This window comes from Pseudophryne corroboree, unplaced genomic scaffold, assembly GCF_028390025.1.
Source record: "Pseudophryne corroboree isolate aPseCor3 unplaced genomic scaffold, aPseCor3.hap2 scaffold_1340, whole genome shotgun sequence".
NCBI lineage: Eukaryota > Metazoa > Chordata > Amphibia > Anura > Myobatrachidae > Pseudophryne > Pseudophryne corroboree.
The window spans coordinates 1-19,917 of NW_026967966.1; the positions used below are offsets into that span (position 1 = coordinate 1).

The 19,917-nt window shown below is 34.5% G+C and overlaps 6 non-coding genes across 6 annotated transcripts; all 6 read left to right on the plus strand.

Annotated features, from left to right (window-relative positions):
* The first annotated feature begins 2,611 nt into the window (after window positions 1–2,611).
* On the plus strand, window positions 2,612–2,685 carry TRNAN-GUU (transfer RNA asparagine (anticodon GUU)). The gene has a single exon. It is a non-coding gene; the product is annotated as a tRNA-Asn (tRNA).
* Window positions 2,686–4,946: 2,261 nt separating this feature from the next.
* On the plus strand, window positions 4,947–5,020 carry TRNAY-AUA (transfer RNA tyrosine (anticodon AUA)). The gene has a single exon. It is a non-coding gene; the product is annotated as a tRNA-Tyr (tRNA).
* A 2,265-nt stretch (window positions 5,021–7,285) lies between these two features.
* TRNAN-AUU (transfer RNA asparagine (anticodon AUU)) lies at window positions 7,286–7,359 on the plus strand. The gene has a single exon. It is a non-coding gene; the product is annotated as a tRNA-Asn (tRNA).
* Window positions 7,360–8,454: 1,095 nt separating this feature from the next.
* Window positions 8,455–8,528, plus strand: TRNAN-AUU (transfer RNA asparagine (anticodon AUU)). The gene has a single exon. It is a non-coding gene; the product is annotated as a tRNA-Asn (tRNA).
* Window positions 8,529–10,792: 2,264 nt separating this feature from the next.
* TRNAN-AUU (transfer RNA asparagine (anticodon AUU)) lies at window positions 10,793–10,866 on the plus strand. The gene has a single exon. It is a non-coding gene; the product is annotated as a tRNA-Asn (tRNA).
* A 1,095-nt stretch (window positions 10,867–11,961) lies between these two features.
* On the plus strand, window positions 11,962–12,035 carry TRNAN-AUU (transfer RNA asparagine (anticodon AUU)). The gene has a single exon. It is a non-coding gene; the product is annotated as a tRNA-Asn (tRNA).
* Window positions 12,036–19,917: the final 7,882 nt, after the last annotated feature.

Sequence of the window (19,917 nt, forward strand, 5' to 3'; positions counted from 1 at the left end):
AACAAAAAAAAATGCATATAGCAGAGGATAGTTTCAATCTGCCTACCTCTGGGTTATGGGCCCAGCATGCTTCCATTGCAGTACTCTGCTGCACATGTAAGTGCAAGAGATCCTGAAGCACTCACTCATCATGGGAAAGTACCAATGTGTTTCTTCGTTGGTTGATGGAAGAAACATCTTACAAAAACTCTCCAGATTATTGACTTTTTAAAGTTTTTCTAGGAAACGTTTTAGATGAATGCTTATTAGCCTTTGTCAGTATGAACTTTTGCAAAGTGTCTCTGTGGCGCAATCAGTTAGTATGTACGGCTATTAACCAAAAGGTTGGTGGTTCAATCCCACCCAGGGACCTAATTGACCTTGTTATCAGATTTTGGTGATCTTTAAGTAGACAAGTCAAATTTCATACCCCCTGTTATGGTGTAGGGTACCTGGCCTTCTCTGATGTAATCAGAGTTAGATTTGATTCAGTGATTTTATAAAAACATCTAGGAAGCACAATTTAGCAGTGGGTTGCAGAGAAAAAGAAATATGCTGGCAAAAAAATCAAATTGCGTGATTAAACAGCTCTTCATTTTCTGGCTTTATTTTTATGCTAACAAATTTGTTCTCTGAAAAGTGTCCACAAAGCCAAGTCTCTGATTAACACCTTTGTAGGGATGGTTTTTCACCTATTACTAAATTAAACTTGCTTCATTGGAAAGGCAGCAAGATGCATCCTCATTTCAATGTCTACTGAAATAATACAGGTTGACACCAGGAAACATTAACGCCACTGCATCCTTGCTGCTTTCTCATGTGGAAGTCTGTTTAATGTGAAAACAAGGTGATATCTAATTAGCACACAGGTAAGAAATTACGAAAATCTTTATTTAAGGGTGAATATGTTTCTCACAAAATTGTTGCCCCAATGCATCATTGAAATTCAAGCTGGAAAGATGATTTTAATATATCACTTGTACATTTTGTATTGCTCTTCTGGTGACAATGTAGTTTTTTTTGTCAATTACCATTTTAATAATAGGGTAAAGAAAATTAAGTGGATTTTTGAAAGAAAACTATACTGTCAATATACTATTAAAACAAATTAAAATGGTAAAAGTTATTGTACTTTAAGTAAAAATAAAAGAGCAAAAATATCAATCCCAGTTTTGATTACTTAAATTAACAAAAAAAAATGCATATAGCAAAGGATAGTTTCAATCTGCCTACCTCTGGGTTATGGGTCCAGCATGCTTCCATTGCAGTACTCTGCTGCACATGTAAGTGCAAGAGATCCTGAAGCACTCCCTCATCATGGGAAAGTACCAATGTGTTTATTCATTGGTTGATGGAAGAAACATCTTACAAAAACTCTCCAGATTATTGATTTTTTAATATTTTTCTAGGAAACGTTCTAGATGTATGCTTATTAGCCTTTGTTAGTATGTACTGTTTGCAAAGTGTCTTGGTGGCGCAATCGGTTAGTGTGTTCGGCTATTAACCAAAAGGTCGGTGGTTCAATCCCACCCAGGGACGTAATTGACCTTGTGATCAGATTTTGGTGATATTTAAGTAGACAAGTCAAAATTTCAAACCCCCTCTTATTGTGTAGGGTACCTGGCCTTCTCTGATGTAATCAGAGTTAGATTTGATTCAGTGATTTTATAAAAAACAGCTAGGAAGCACAATTTAGCAGTGGGTTGCAGAGAAAAAAAATATGCTGGCAGAAAAATCCAATTGAGTGATTAAACAGCTCTTCATTTTCTGGAATTTATTTTTATGCTAACAAATTTGTTCTCTGAAAAGTGTCCACAAAGCCAAGTCTCTGATTAACACCTTTGTAAGGATGGTTTTTCACCTATTACTAAATTAAACTTGCTTCATTGGAAAGGCAGCAAGATGCATCCTCATTTCAATGTCTACTGAAATAATACAGGTTGACACCAGGAAACATTAACGCCACTGCATCTTTGCTGCTTTCTCACATGGAAGTCTGTTTAATGTGAAAACAAGGTGATATCTAATTAGCACACAGGTAAGGAATTACGAAAATCTTTATTTAAGGGTGAAGATGTTTCTCACAAAATTGTTGCCCCAATGCATCATTGAAATTCAAGCTGGAAAGATGATTTTAATATATCACTTGTACATTTTGTATTGCTCTTCTGGTGACAATGTAGTTTTTTTGTCAATTACCATTTTAATAACAGGGTAAAGAAAATTAAGTGGATTTTTGAAAGAAAACTATACTGTCAATATACTATTAAAACAAATTAAAATGGTAAAAGTTATTGTACTTTAAGTAAAAATAAAAGAGCAAAAATATCAATCCCAGTTTTGATTACTTAAATTAACAAAAAAAATGCATATAGCAAAGGATAGTTTCAATCTGCCTACCTCTGGGTTATGGGTCCAGCATGCTTCCATTGCAGTACTCTGCTGCCCATGTAAGTGCAAGAGATCCTGAAGCACTCACTCATCATGGGAAAGTACCAATGTGTTTATTCGTTGGTTGATGGAAGAAACATCTTACAAAAACTCTCCAGATTATTGATTTTTTAATGTTTTTCTAGGAAACGTTCTAGATGTATGCTTATTAGCCTTTGTCAGTATGTACTTTTTGCAAAGTGTCTCTGTGGCGCAATCGGTTAGTGTGTTTGGCTGTTAACCAAAAGGTTGGTGGTTCAATCCCACCCAGGGACGTAATTAACCTTGTGATCAGATTTTGGTGATATTTAAGTAGACAAGTCAAAATTTCAAACCTCCTCTTATGGTGTAGGGTACATGGCCTTCTCTGATGTAATCAGAGTTAGATTTGATTCAGTGATTTTATAAAAAACAGCTAGGAAGCACAATTTAGCAGTGGGTTGCAGAGAAAAAAAATATGCTGGCAGAAAAATCCAATCGAGTGATTAAACAGCTCTTCATTTTCTGGCTTTATTTTTATGCTAACAAATTTGTTCTCTGAAAAGTGTCCACAAAGCCAAGTCTCTGATTAACACCTTTGTAAGGATGGTTTTTCACCTATTACTAAATTAAACTTGCTTCATTGGAAAGGCAGCAAGATGCATCCTCATTTCAATGTCTACTGAAATAATACAAGTTGACACCAGGAAACATTAACGCCACTGCATCCTTGCTGCTTTCTCATGTGGAAGTCTGTTTAATGTGAAAACAAGGTGATATCTAATTAGCACACAGGTAAGGAATTAAGAAAATCTTTATTTAAGGGTGAAGATGTTTCTCACAAAATTGTTGACCCAATGCATCATTGAAATTCAAGCTGGAAAGATGATTTTAATATATCACTTGTACATTTTGTATTGCTCTTCTGGTGACAATGTAGTTTGTTTTTGTCAATTACCATTTTAATAATAGGGTAAAGAAAATGAAGTGGATTTTTGAAAGAAAACAATACTGTCAATATACTATTAAAACAAATTAAAATGGTAAAAGTTATTGTACTTTAAGTAAAAATAAAAGAGACAAAATATCAATCCCAGTTTTGGATTACTTTAATTAACAAAAAAAAATGCATATAGCAGAGGATAGTTTCAATCTGCCTACCTCTGGGTTATGGGCCCAGCATGCTTCCATTGCAGTACTCTGCTGCACATGTAAGTGCAAGAGATCCTGAAGCACTCACTCATCATGGGAAAGTACCAATGTGTTTCTTCGTTGGTTGATGGAAGAAACATCTTACAAAAACTCTCCAGATTATTGACATTTTAAAGTTTTTCTAGGAAACGTTTTAGATGAATGCTTATTAGCCTTTGTCAGTATGGAAATTTGCAAAGTGTCTCTGTGGCGCAATCAGTTAGTATGTATGGCTTTTAACCAAAAGGTTGGTGGTTTAATCCCACCCAGGGACCTAATTGACCTTGTTATCAGATTTTGGTGATCTTTAAGTAGAGAAGTCAAAATTTCAAACCCCCTGTTATGGTGTAGGGTACTTGGCCTTCTCTGATGTAATCAGAGTTAGATTTGATTCAGTGATTTTATAAAAACAGCTAGGAAGCACAATTTAGCAGTGGGTTGCAGAGAAAAAAAATATGCTGGCAGAAAAATCCAATTGAGTGATTAAACAGCTCTTTATTTTCTTGCTTTATTTTTATGCTAACAAATTTGTTCTCTGAAAAGTGTCCACAAAGCCAAGTCTCTGATTAACACCTTTGTAAGGATGGTTTTTCACCTATTACTAAATTAAACTTGCTTCATTGGAAAGGCAGCAAGATGCATCCTCATTTCAATGTCTACTGAAATAATACAGGTTGACACCAGGAAACATTAACGCCACTGCATCCTTGCTGCTTTCTCATGTAAAAGTCTGTTTAATATGAAAACAAGGTGATATCTAATTAGCACACAGGTAAGGAATTAAGAAAATCTTTATTTAAGGGTGAAGATGTTTCTCACAAAATCGTTGCCCCAATGCATCATTGAAATTCAAGCTGGAAAGATGATTTTAATATATCACTTGTACATTTTGTATTGCTCTTCTGGTGACAATGTAGTTTTTTTTGTCAATTACCATTTTAATAATAGGGTAAAGAAAATTAAGTGGATTTTTGAAAGAAAACTATACTGTCAATATACTATTAAAACAAATTAAAATGGTAAAAGTTATTGTACTTTAAGTAAAAATAAAAGAGCAAAAATATCAATCCCAGTTTTGATTACTTAAATTAACAAAAAAAATGCATATAGCAAAGGATAGTTTCAATCTGCCTACCTCTGGGTTATGGGTCCAGCATGCTTCCATTGCAGTACTCTGCTGCACATGTAAGTGCAAGAGATCCTGAAGCACTCACTCATCATGGGAAAGTACCAATGTGTTTATTCATTGGTTGATGGAAGAAACATCTTACAAAAACTCTCCAGATTATTGATTTTTTAATATTTTTCTAGGAAACGTTCTAGATGTATGCTTATTAGCCTTTGTCAGTATGTACTGTTTACAAAGTGTCTCGGTGGCGCAATCGGTTAGTGTGTTCGGCTATAAACCAAAAGGTTGGTGGTTCAATCCCACCCAGGGACGTAATTGACCTTGTGATCAGATTTTGGTGATATTTAAGTAGACAAGTCAAAATTTCAAACCCCCTCTTATTGTGTAGGGTACCTGGCCTTCTCTGATGTAATCAGAGTTAGATTTGATTCAGTGATTTTATAAAAAACAGCTAGGAAGCACAATTTAGCAGTGGGTTGCAGAGAAAAAAAATATGCTGGCAGAAAAATCCAATCGAGTGATTAAACAGCTCTTCATTTTCTGGCTTTATTTTTATGCTAACAAATTTGTTCTCTGAAAAGTGTCCACAAAGCCAAGTCTCTGATTAACACCTTTGTAAGGATGGTTTTTCACCTATTACTAAATTAAACTTGCTTCATTGGAAAGGCAGCAAGATGCATCCTCATTTCAATGTCTACTGAAATAATACAAGTTGACACCAGGAAACATTAACGCCACTGCATCCTTGCTGCTTTCTCATGTGGAAGTCTGTTTAATGTGAAAACAAGGTGATATCTAATTAGCACACAGGTAAGGAATTAAGAAAATCTTTATTTAAGGGTGAAGATGTTTCTCACAAAATTGTTGACCCAATGCAACATTGAAATTCAAGCTGGAAAGATGATTTTAATATATCACTTGTACATTTTGTATTGCTCTTCTGGTGACAATGTAGTTTGTTTTTGTCAATTACCATTTTAATAATAGGGTAAAGAAAATGAAGTGGATTTTTGAAAGAAAACAATACTGTCAATATACTATTAAAACAAATTAAAATGGTAAAAGTTATTGTACTTTAAGTAAAAATAAAAGAGACAAAATATCAATCCCAGTTTTGGATTACTTTAATTAACAAACAAAAAAATGCATATAGCAGAGGATAGTTTCAATCTGCCTACCTCTGGGTTATGGGCCCAGCATGCTTCCATTGCAGTACTCTGCTGCACATGTAAGTTCAAGAGATCCTGAAGCACTCACTCATCATGGGAAAGTACCAATGTGTTTCTTCGTTGGTTGATGGAAGAAACATCTTACAAAAACTCTCCAGATTATTGACTTTTTAAAGTTTTTCTAGGAAACGTTTTAGATGAATGCTTATTAGCCTTTGTCAGTATGGACTTTTGCAAAGTGTCTCTGTGGCGCAATCAGTTAGTATGTACGGCTATTAACCAAAAGGTTGGTGGTTCAATCCCACCCAGGGACCTAATTGACCTTGTTATCAGATTTTGGTGATCTTTAAGTAGACAAGTCAAAATTTCAAACCCCCTGTTATGGTGTAGGGTACCTGGCCTTCTCTGATGTAATCAGAGTTAGATTTGATTCAGTGATTTTATAAAAACAGCTAGGAAGCACAATTTAGCAGTGGGTTGCAGAGAAAAAAAATATGCTGGCAGAAAAATCCAATTGAGTGATTAAACAGCTCTTTATTTTCTGGCTTTATTTTTATGCTAACAAATTTGTTCTCTGAAAAGTGTCCACAAAGCCAAGTCTCTGATTAACACCTTTGTAGGGATGGTTTTTCACCTATTACTAAATTAAACTTGCTTCATTGGAAAGGCAGCAAGATGTATCCTCATTTCAATGTCTACTGAAATAATACAGGTTGACACCAGGAAACATTAACGCCACTGCATTCTTGCTGCTTTCTCATGTGGAAGTCTGTTTAATGTGAAAACAAGGTGGTATCTAATTAGCACACAGGTAAGGAATTACGAAAATCTTTATTTAAGGGTGAAGATGTTTCTCACAAAATTGTTGCCCCAATGCATCATTGAAATTCAAGCTGGAAAGATGATTTTAATATATCACTTGTACATTTTGTATTGCTCTTCTGGTGACAATGTAGTTTTTTTGTCAATTACCATTTTAATAACAGGGTAAAGAAAATTAAGTGGATTTTTGATAGAAAACTATACTGTCAATATACTATTAAAACAAATTAAAATGGTAAAAGTTATTGTACTTTAAGTAAAAATAAAAGAGCCAAAATATCAATCCCAGTTTTGGATTACTTTAATTAACAAACAAAAAAATGCATATAGCAGAGGATAGTTTCAATCTGCCTACCTCTGGGTTATGGGCCCAGCATACTTCCATTGCAGTACTCTGCTGCACATGTAAGTGCAAGAGATCCTGAAGCACTCACTCATCATGGGAAAGTACCAATGTGTTTCTTCGTTGGTTGATGGAAGAAACATCTTACAAAAACTCTCCAGATTATTGACTTTTTAAAGTTTTTCTAGGAAACGTTTTAGATGAATGCTTATTAGCCTTTGTCAGTATGGACTTTTGCAAAGTGTCTCTGTGGTGCAATCGGTTAGTGTGTTTGGCTATTAACCAAAAGGTTGGTGGTTCAATCCCACCCAGGGACATAATTAACCTTGTGATCAGATTTTGGTGATATTTAAGTAGACAAGTCAAAATTTCAAACCTCATCTTATGGTGTAGGGTACATGGCCTTCTCTGATGTAATCAGAGTTAGATTTGATTCAGTGATTTTATAAAAAACAGCTAGGAAGCACAATTTAGCAGTGGGTTGCAGAGAAAAAAAATATGCTGGCAGAAAAATCCAATCGAGTGATTAAACAGCTCTTCATTTTCTGGCTTTATTTTTATGCTAACAAATTTGTTCTCTGAAAAGTGTCCACAAAGCCAAGTCTCTGATTAACACCTTTGTAAGGATGGTTTTTCACCTATTACTAAATTAAACTTGCTTCATTGGAAAGGCAGCAAGATGCATCCTCATTTCAATGTCTACTGAAATAATACAAGTTGACACCAGGAAACATTAACGCCACTGCATCCTTGCTGCTTTCTCATGTGGAAGTCTGTTTAATGTGAAAACAAGGTGATATCTAATTAGCACACAGGTAAGGAATTAAGAAAATCTTTATTTAAGGGTGAAGATGTTTCTCACAAAATTGTTGCCCCAATGCATCATTGAAATTCAAGCTGGAAAGATGATTTTAATATATCACTTGTACATTTTGTATTGCTCTTCTGGTGACAATGTAGTTTTTTTGTCAATTACCATTTTAATAACAGGGTAAAGAAAATTAAGTGGATTTTTGATAGAAAACTATACTGTCAATATACTATTAAAACAAATTAAAATGGTAAAAGTTATTGTACTTTAAGTAAAAATAAAAGAGCCAAAATATCAATCCCAGTTTTGGATTACTTTAATTAACAAACAAAAAAATGCATATAGCAGAGGATAGTTTCAATCTGCCTACCTCTGGGTTATGGGCCCAGCATACTTCCATTGCAGTACTCTGCTGCACATGTAAGTGCAAGAGATCCTGAAGCACTCACTCATCATGGGAAAGTACCAATGTGTTTCTTCGTTGGTTGATGGAAGAAACATCTTACAAAAACTCTCCAGATTATTGACTTTTTAAAGTTTTTCTAGGAAACGTTTTAGATGAATGCTTATTAGCCTTTGTCAGTATGGACTTTTGCAAAGTGTCTCTGTGGTGCAATCGGTTAGTGTGTTTGGCTATTAACCAAAAGGTTGGTGGTTCAATCCCACCCAGGGACATAATTAACCTTGTGATCAGATTTTGGTGATATTTAAGTAGACAAGTCAAAATTTCAAACCTCATCTTATGGTGTAGGGTACATGGCCTTCTCTGATGTAATCAGAGTTAGATTTGATTCAGTGATTTTATAAAAAACAGCTAGGAAGCACAATTTAGCAGTGGGTTGCAGAGAAAAAAAATATGCTGGCAGAAAAATCCAATCGAGTGATTAAACAGCTCTTCATTTTCTGGCTTTATTTTTATGCTAACAAATTTGTTCTCTGAAAAGTGTCCACAAAGCCAAGTCTCTGATTAACACCTTTGTAAGGATGGTTTTTCACCTATTACTAAATTAAACTTGCTTCATTGGAAAGGCAGCAAGATGCATCCTCATTTCAATGTCTACTGAAATAATACAAGTTGACACCAGGAAACATTAACGCCACTGCATCCTTGCTGCTTTCTCATGTGGAAGTCTGTTTAATGTGAAAACAAGGTGATATCTAATTAGCACACAGGTAAGGAATTAAGAAAATCTTTATTTAAGGGTGAAGATGTTTCTCACAAAATTGTTGACCCAATGCAACATTGAAATTCAAGCTGGAAAGATGATTTTAATATATCACTTGTACATTTTGTATTGCTCTTCTGGTGACAATGTAGTTTGTTTTTGTCAATTACCATTTTAATAATAGGGTAAAGAAAATGAAGTGGATTTTTGAAAGAAAACAATACTGTCAATATACTATTAAAACAAATTAAAATGGTAAAAGTTATTGTACTTTAAGTAAAAATAAAAGAGACAAAATATCAATCCCAGTTTTGGATTACTTTAATTAACAAAAAAAAAATGCATATAGCAGAGGATAGTTTCAATCTGCCTACCTCTGGGTTATGGGCCCAGCATGCTTCCATTGCAGTACTCTGCTGCACATGTAAGTTCAAGAGATCCTGAAGCACTCACTCATCATGGGAAAGTACCAATGTGTTTCTTCGTTGGTTGATGGAAGAAACATCTTACAAAAACTCTCCAGATTATTGACTTTTTAAAGTTTTTCTAGGAAACGTTTTAGATGAATGCTTATTAGCCTTTGTCAGTATGGACTTTTGCAAAGTGTCTCTGTGGCGCAATCAGTTAGTATGTACGGCTATTAACCAAAAGGTTGGTGGTTCAATCCCACCCAGGGACCTAATTGACCTTGTTATCAGATTTTGGTGATCTTTAAGTAGACAAGTCAAAATTTCAAACCCCCTGTTATGGTGTAGGGTACCTGGCCTTCTCTGATGTAATCAGAGTTAGATTTGATTCAGTGATTTTATAAAAACAGCTAGGAAGCACAATTTAGCAGTGGGTTGCAGAGAAAAAAAATATGCTGGCAGAAAAATCCAATTGAGTGATTAAACAGCTCTTTATTTTCTGGCTTTATTTTTATGCTAACAAATTTGTTCTCTGAAAAGTGTCCACAAAGCCAAGTCTCTGATTAACACCTTTGTAGGGATGGTTTTTCACCTATTACTAAATTAAACTTGCTTCATTGGAAAGGCAGCAAGATGTATCCTCATTTCAATGTCTACTGAAATAATACAGGTTGACACCAGGAAACATTAACGCCACTGCATCCTTGCTGCTTTCTCATGTGGAAGTCTGTTTAATGTGAAAACAAGGTGGTATCTAATTAGCACACAGGTAAGGAATTACGAAAATCTTTATTTAAGGGTGAAGATGTTTCTCACAAAATTGTTGCCCCAATGCATCATTGAAATTCAAGCTGGAAAGATGATTTTAATATATCACTTGTACATTTTGTATTGCTCTTCTGGTGACAATGTAGTTTTTTTGTCAATTACCATTTTAATAACAGGGTAAAGAAAATTAAGTGGATTTTTGATAGAAAACTATACTGTCAATATACTATTAAAACAAATTAAAATGGTAAAAGTTATTGTACTTTAAGTAAAAATAAAAGAGCCAAAATATCAATCCCAGTTTTGGATTACTTTAATTAACAAACAAAAAAATGCATATAGCAGAGGATAGTTTCAATCTGCCTACCTCTGGGTTATGGGCCCAGCATACTTCCATTGCAGTACTCTGCTGCACATGTAAGTGCAAGAGATCCTGAAGCACTCACTCATCATGGGAAAGTACCAATGTGTTTCTTCGTTGGTTGATGGAAGAAACATCTTACAAAAACTCTCCAGATTATTGACTTTTTAAAGTTTTTCTAGGAAACGTTTTAGATGAATGCTTATTAGCCTTTGTCAGTATGGACTTTTGCAAAGTGTCTCTGTGGTGCAATCGGTTAGTGTGTTTGGCTATTAACCAAAAGGTTGGTGGTTCAATCCCACCCAGGGACATAATTAACCTTGTGATCAGATTTTGGTGATATTTAAGTAGACAAGTCAAAATTTCAAACCTCATCTTATGATGTAGGGTACATGGCCTTCTCTGATGTAATCAGAGTTAGATTTGATTCAGTGATTTTATAAAAAACAGCTAGGAAGCACAATTTAGCAGTGGGTTGCAGAGAAAAAAAATATGCTGGCAGAAAAATCCAATCGAGTGATTAAACAGCTCTTCATTTTCTGGCTTTATTTTTATGCTAACAAATTTGTTCTCTGAAAAGTGTCCACAAAGCCAAGTCTCTGATTAACACCTTTGTAAGGATGGTTTTTCACCTATTACTAAATTAAACTTGCTTCATTGGAAAGGCAGCAAGATGCATCCTCATTTCAATGTCTACTGAAATAATACAAGTTGACACCAGGAAACATTAACGCCACTGCATCCTTGCTGCTTTCTCATGTGGAAGTCTGTTTAATGTGAAAACAAGGTGATATCTAATTAGCACACAGGTAAGGAATTAAGAAAATCTTTATTTAAGGGTGAAGATGTTTCTCACAAAATTGTTGCCCCAATGCATCATTGAAATTCAAGCTGGAAAGATGATTTTAATATATCACTTGTACATTTTGTATTGCTCTTCTGGTGACAATGTAGTTTTTTTGTCAATTACCATTTTAATAACAGGGTAAAGAAAATTAAGTGGATTTTTGATAGAAAACTATACTGTCAATATACTATTAAAACAAATTAAAATGGTAAAAGTTATTGTACTTTAAGTAAAAATAAAAGAGCCAAAATATCAATCCCAGTTTTGGATTACTTTAATTAACAAACAAAAAAATGCATATAGCAGAGGATAGTTTCAATCTGCCTACCTCTGGGTTATGGGCCCAGCATACTTCCATTGCAGTACTCTGCTGCACATGTAAGTGCAAGAGATCCTGAAGCACTCACTCATCATGGGAAAGTACCAATGTGTTTCTTCGTTGGTTGATGGAAGAAACATCTTACAAAAACTCTCCAGATTATTGACTTTTTAAAGTTTTTCTAGGAAACGTTTTAGATGAATGCTTATTAGCCTTTGTCAGTATGGACTTTTGCAAAGTGTCTCTGTGGTGCAATCGGTTAGTGTGTTTGGCTATTAACCAAAAGGTTGGTGGTTCAATCCCACCCAGGGACATAATTAACCTTGTGATCAGATTTTGGTGATATTTAAGTAGACAAGTCAAAATTTCAAACCTCATCTTATGGTGTAGGGTACATGGCCTTCTCTGATGTAATCAGAGTTAGATTTGATTCAGTGATTTTATAAAAAACAGCTAGGAAGCACAATTTAGCAGTGGGTTGCAGAGAAAAAAAATATGCTGGCAGAAAAATCCAATCGAGTGATTAAACAGCTCTTCATTTTCTGGCTTTATTTTTATGCTAACAAATTTGTTCTCTGAAAAGTGTCCACAAAGCCAAGTCTCTGATTAACACCTTTGTAAGGATGGTTTTTCACCTATTACTAAATTAAACTTGCTTCATTGGAAAGGCAGCAAGATGCATCCTCATTTCAATGTCTACTGAAATAATACAAGTTGACACCAGGAAACATTAACGCCACTGCATCCTTGCTGCTTTCTCATGTGGAAGTCTGTTTAATGTGAAAACAAGGTGATATCTAATTAGCACACAGGTAAGGAATTAAGAAAATCTTTATTTAAGGGTGAAGATGTTTCTCACAAAATTGTTGACCCAATGCAACATTGAAATTCAAGCTGGAAAGATGATTTTAATATATCACTTGTACATTTTGTATTGCTCTTCTGGTGACAATGTAGTTTGTTTTTGTCAATTACCATTTTAATAATAGGGTAAAGAAAATGAAGTGGATTTTTGAAAGAAAACAATACTGTCAATATACTATTAAAACAAATTAAAATGGTAAAAGTTATTGTACTTTAAGTAAAAATAAAAGAGACAAAATATCAATCCCAGTTTTGGATTACTTTAATTAACAAAAAAAAAAAATGCATATAGCAGAGGATAGTTTCAATCTGCCTACCTCTGGGTTATGGGCCCAGCATGCTTCCATTGCAGTACTCTGCTGCACATGTAAGTTCAAGAGATCCTGAAGCACTCACTCATCATGGGAAAGTACCAATGTGTTTCTTCGTTGGTTGATGGAAGAAACATCTTACAAAAACTCTCCAGATTATTGACTTTTTAAAGTTTTTCTAGGAAACGTTTTAGATGAATGCTTATTAGCCTTTGTCAGTATGGACTTTTGCAAAGTGTCTCTGTGGCGCAATCAGTTAGTATGTACAGCTATTAACCAAAAGGTTGGTGGTTCAATCCCACCCAGGGACCTAATTGACCTTGTTATCAGATTTTGGTGATCTTTAAGTAGACAAGTCAAATTTCATATCCCCATGTTATGGTGTAGGGTACCTGGCCTTCTCTGATGTAATCAGAGTTAGATTTGATTCAGTGATTTTATAAAAACATCTAGGAAGCACAATTTAGCAGTGGGTTGCAGAGAAAAAGAAATATGCTGGCAAAAAAATCAAATTGCGTGATTAAACAGCTCTTCATTTTCTGGCTTTATTTTTATGCTAACAAATTTGTTCTCTGAAAAGTGTCCACAAAGCCAAGTCTCTGATTAACACCTTTGTAGGGATGGTTTTTCACCTATTACTAAATTAAACTTGCTTCATTGGAAAGGCAGCAAGATGCATCCTCATTTCAATGTCTACTGAAATAATACAGGTTGACACCAGGAAACATTAACGCCACTGCATCCTTGCTGCTTTCTCATGTGGAAGTCTGTTTAATGTGAAAACAAGGTGATATCTAATTAGCACACAGGTAAGAAATTACGAAAATCTTTATTTAAGGGTGAAGATGTTTCTCACAAAATTGTTGCCCCAATGCATCATTGAAATTCAAGCTGGAAAGATGATTTTAATATATCACTTGTACATTTTGTATTGCTCTTCTGGTGACAATGTAGTTTTTTTTGTCAATTACCATTTTAATAATAGGGTAAAGAAAATTAAGTGGATTTTTGAAAGAAAACTATACTGTCAATATACTATTAAAACAAATTAAAATGGTAAAAGTTATTGTACTTTAAGTAAAAATAAAAGAGCAAAAATATCAATCCCAGTTTTGATTACTTAAATTAACAAAAAAAAATGCATATAGCAAAGGATAGTTTCAATCTGCCTACCTCTGGGTTATGGGTCCAGCATGCTTCCATTGCAGTACTCTGCTGCACATGTAAGTGCAAGAGATCCTGAAGCACTCACTCATCATGGGAAAGTACCAATGTGTTTATTCATTGGTTGATGGAAGAAACATCTTACAAAAACTCTCCAGATTATTGATTTTTTAATATTTTTCTAGGAAACGTTCTAGATGTATGCTTATTAGCCTTTGTCAGTATGTACTGTTTGCAAAGTGTCTCGGTGGCGCAATCGGTTAGTGTGTTTGGCTATTAACCAAAAGGTTGGTGGTTCAATCCCACCCAGGGATGTAATTGACCTTGTGATCAGATTTTGGTGATATTTAAGTAGACAAGTCAAAATTTCAAACCCCCTATTATTGTGTAGGGTACCTGGCCTTCTCTGATGTAATCAGAGTTAGATTTGATTCAGTGATTTTATAAAAAAACAGCTAGGAAGCACAATTTAGCAGTGGGTTGCAGAGAAAAAAAATATGCTGGCAGAAAAATCCAATTGAGTGATTAAACAGCTCTTCATTTTCTGGAATTTATTTTTATGCTAACAAATTTGTTCTCTGAAAAGTGTCCACAAAGCCAAGTCTCTGATTAACACCTTTGTAAGGATGGTTTTTCACCTATTACTAAATTAAACTTGCTTCATTGGAAAGGCAGCAAGATGCATCCTCATTTCAATGTCTACTGAAATAATACAGGTTGACACCAGGAAACATTAAAGCCACTGCATCCTTGCTGCTTTCTCATGTGGAAGTCTGTTTAATGTGAAAACAAGGTGATATCTAATTAGCACACAGGTAAGAAATTACGAAAATCTTTATTTAAGGGTGAAGATGTTTCTCACAAAATTGTTGCCCCAATGCATCATTGAAATTCAAGCTGGAAAGATGATTTTAATATATCACTTGTACATTTTGTATTGCTCTTCTGGTGACAATGTAGTTTGTTTTTGTCAATTACCATTTTAATAATAGGGTAAAGAAAATTAAGTGGATTTTTGAATGAAAACTATACTGTCAATATACTATTAAAACAAATTAAAATGGTAAAAGTTATTGTACTTTAAGTAAAAATAAAAGAGCAAAAATATCAATCCCAGTTTTGATTACTTAAATTAACAAAAAAAAATGCATATAGCAAAGGATAGTTTCAATCTGCCTACCTCTGGGTTATGGGTCCAGCATGCTTCCATTGCAGTACTCTGCTGCACATGTAAGTGCAAGAGATCCTGAAGCACTCACTCATCATGGGAAAGTACCAATGTGTTTATTCATTGGTTGATGGAAGAAACATCTTACAAAAACTCTCCAGATTATTGATTTTTTAATATTTTTCTAGGAAACGTTCTAGATGTATGCTTATTAGCCTTTGTCAGTATGTACTTTTTGCAAAGTGTCTCGGTGGCGCAATCGGTTAGTGTGTTTGGCTATTAACCAAAAGGTTGGTGGTTCAATCCCACCCAGGGACGTAATTGACCTTGTGATCAGATTTTGGTGATATTTAAGTAGACAAGTCAAAATTTCAAACCCCCTCTTATTGTGTAGGGTACCTGGCCTTCTCTGATGTAATCAGAGTTAGATTTGATTCAGTGATTTTATAAAAAAACAGCTAGGAAGCACAATTTAGCAGTGGGTTGCAGAGAAAAAAAATATGCTGGCAGAAAAATCCAATTGAGTGATTAAACAGCTCTTCATTTTCTGGAATTTATTTTTATGCTAACAAATTTGTTCTCTGAAAAGTGTCCACAAAGCCAAGTCTCTGATTAACACCTTTGTAAGGATGGTTTTTCACCTATTACTAAATTAAACTTGCTTCATTGGAAAGGCAGCAAGATGCATCCTCATTTCAATGTCTACTGAAATAATACAGGTTGACACCAGGAAACATTAAAGCCACTGCATCCTTGCTGCTTTCTCATGTGGAAGTCTGTTTAATGTGAAAACAAGGTGATATCTAATTAGCACACAGGTAAGGAATTACGAAAATCTTTATTTAAGGGTGAAGATGTTTCTCACAAAATTGTTGCCCCAATGCATCATTGAAATTCAAGCTGGAAAGATGATTTTAATATATCACTTGTACATTTTGTATTGCTCTTCTGGTGACAATGTAGTTTTTTTGTCAATTACCATTTTAATAACAGGGTAAAGAAAATTAAGTGGATTTTTGAAAGAAAACTATACTGTCAATATACTATTAAAACAAATTAAAATGGTAAAAGTTATTGTACTTTAAGTAAAAATAAAAGAGCCAAAATATCAATCCCAGTTTTGGATTACTTTAATTAACAAACAAAAAAATGCATATAGCAGAGGATAGTTTCAATCTGCCTACCTCTGGGTTATGGGCCCAGCATGCTTCCATTGCAGTACTCTGCTGCACATGTAAGTGCAAGAGATCCTGAAGCACTCACTTATCATGGGAAAGTACCAATGTGTTTCTTCGTTGGTTGATGGAAGAAACATCTTACAAAAACTCTCCAGATTATTGACTTTTTAAAGTTTTTCTAGGAAACGTTTTAGATGAATGCTTATTAGCCTTTGTCAGTATGGACTTTTGCAAAGTGTCTCTGTGGCGCAATCAGTTAGTGTGTTTGGCTATTAACCAAAAGGTTGGTGGTTCAATCCCACCCAGGGACGTAGTTAACCTTGTGATCAGATTTTGGTGATATTTAAGTAGACAAGTCAAAATTTCAAACCTCCTCTTATGGTGTAGGGTACATGGCCTTCTCTGATGTAATCAGAGTTAGATTTGATTCAGTGATTTTATAAAAAACAGCTAGGAAGCACAATTTAGCAGTGGGTTGCAGAGAAAAAAAATATGCTGGCAGAAAAATCCAATCGAGTGATTAAACAGCTCTTCATTTTCTGGCTTTATTTTTATGCTAACAAATTTGTTCTCTGAAAAGTGTCCACAAAGCCAAGTCTCTGATTAACACCTTTGTAAGGATGGTTTTTCACCTATTACTAAATTAAACTTGCTTCATTGGAAAGGCAGCAAGATGCATCCTCATTTCAATGTCTACTGAAATAATACAAGTTGACACCAGGAAACATTAACGCCACTGCATCCTTGCTGCTTTCTCATGTGGAAGTCTGTTTAATGTGAAAACAAGGTGATATCTAATTAGCACACAGGTAAGGAATTAAGAAAATCTTTATTTAAGGGTGAAGATGTTTCTCACAAAATTGTTGACCCAATGCAACATTGAAATTCAAGCTGGAAAGATGATTTTAATATATCACTTGTACATTTTGTATTGCTCTTCTGGTGACAATGTAGTTTGTTTTTGTCAATTACCATTTTAATAATAGGGTAAAGAAAATGAAGTGGATTTTTGAAAGAAAGCAATACTGTCAATATACTATTAAAACAAATTAAAATGGTAAAAGTTATTGTACTTTAAGTAAAAATAAAAGAGACAAAATATCAATCCCAGTTTTGGATTACTTTAATTAACAAAAAAAAAAATGCATATAGCAGAGGATAGTTTCAATCTGCCTACCTCTGGGTTATGGGCCCAGCATGCTTCCATTGCAGTACTCTGCTGCACATGTAAGTTCAAGAGATCCTGAAGCACTCACTCATCATGGGAAAGTACCAATGTGTTTCTTCGTTGGTTGATGGAAGAAACATCTTACAAAAACTCTCCAGATTATTGACTTTTGAAAGTTTTTCTAGGAAACGTTTTAGATGAATGCTTATTAGCCTTTGTCAGTATGGACTTTTGCAAAGTGTCTCTGTGGCGCAATCAGTTAGTATGTACGGCTATTAACCATAAGGTTGGTGGTTCAATCCCACCCAGGGACCTAATTGACCTTGTTATCAGATTTTTGTGATCTTTAAGTAGACAAGTCAAAATTTCAAACCCCCTGTTATGGTGTAGGGTACCTGGCCTTCTCTGATGTAATCAGAGTTAGATTTGATTCAGTGATTTTATAAAAACAGCTAGGAAGCACAATTTAGCAGTGGGTTGCAGAGAAAAAAAATATGCTGGCAGAAAAATCCAATTGAGTGATTAAACAGCTCTTTATTTTCTGGCTTTATTTTTATGCTAACAAATTTGTTCTCTGAAAAGTGTCCACAAAGCCAAGTCTCTGATTAACACCTTTGTAAGGATGGTTTTTCACCTATTACTAAATTAAACTTGCTTCATTGGAAAGGCAGCAAGATGCATCCTCATTTCAATGTCTACTGAATTAATACAGGTTGACACCAGGAAACATTAACGCCACTGCATCCTTGCTGCTTTCTCTTGTGGAAGTCTGTTTAATGTGAAAACAAGGTGATATCTAATTAGCACACAGGTAAGGAATTAAGAAAATCTTTATTTAAGGGTGAAGATGTTTCTCACAAAATCGTTGCCCCAATGCATCATTGAAATTCAAGCTGGAAAGATGATTTTAATATATCACTTGTACATTTTGTATTGCTCTTCTGGTGACAATGTAGTTTGTTTTTGTCAATTACCATTTTAATAATAGGGTAAAGAAAATTAAGTGGATTTTTGAAAGAAAACAATACTGTCAATATACTATTAAAACAAATTAAAATGGTAAAAGTTATTGTACTTTAAGTAAAAATAAAAGAGCCAAAATATCAATCCCAGTTTTGGATTACTTTAATTAACAAACAAAAAAATGCATATAGCAGAGGATAGTTTCAATCTGCCTACCTCTGGGTTATGGGCCCAGCATGCTTCCATTGCTGTACTCTGCTGCACATGTAAGTGCAAGAGATCCTGAAGCACTCACTCATCATGGGAAAGTACCAATGTGTTTCTTCGTTGGTTGATGGAAGAAACATCTTACAAAAACTCTCCAGATTATTAACTTTTGAAAGTTTTTCTAGGAAACGTTTTAGATGAATGCTTATTAGCCTTTGTCAGTATGTGCTTTTGAAAAAGTGTCTCTGTGGCGCAATCAGTTAGTGTGTACGGCTATTAACCAAAAGGTTGGTGGTTCAATCCCACCCAGGGACCTAATTGACCTTGTTATCAGATTTTGGTGATCTTTAAGTAGACAAGTCAAATTTCATACCCCCTGTTATGGTGTAGGGTACCTGGCCTTCTCTGATGTAATCAGAGTTAGATTTGATTCAGTGATTTTATAAAAACAGCTAGGAAGCACAATTTAGCAGTGGGTTGCAGAGAAAAAAAATATGCTGGCAGAAAAATCCAATTGAGTGATTAAACAGCTCTTCATTTTCTGGCTTTATTTTTATGCTAACAAATTTGTTCTCTGAAAAGTGTCCACAAAGCCAAGTCTCTGATTAACACCTTTGTAGGGATGGTTTTTCACCTATTACTAAATTAAACTTGCTTCATTGGAAAGGCAGCAAGATGCATCCTCATTTCAATGTCTACTAAAATAATACAAGTTGACACCAGGAAACATTAACGCCACTGCATCCTTGCTGCTTTCTCATGTGGAAGTCTGTTTAATATGAAAACAAGGTGATATCTAATTAGCACACAGGTAAGGAATTAAGAAAATCTTTATTTAAGGGTGAAGATGTTTCTCACAAAATCGTTGCCCCAATGCATCATTGAAATTCAAGCTGGAAATGTGATTTTAATATATCACTTGTACATTTTGTATTGCTCTTCTGGTGACAATGTAGTTTGTTTTTGTCAATTACCATTTTAATAATAGGGTAAAGAAAATGAAGTGGATTTTTGAAAGAAAACAATACTGTCAATATACTATTAAAACAAATTAAAATGGTAAAAGTTATTGTACTTTAAGTAAAAATAAAAGAGACAAAATATCAATCCCAGTTTTGGATTACTTTAATTAACAAAAAAAAAATGCATATAGCAGAGGATAGTTTCAATCTG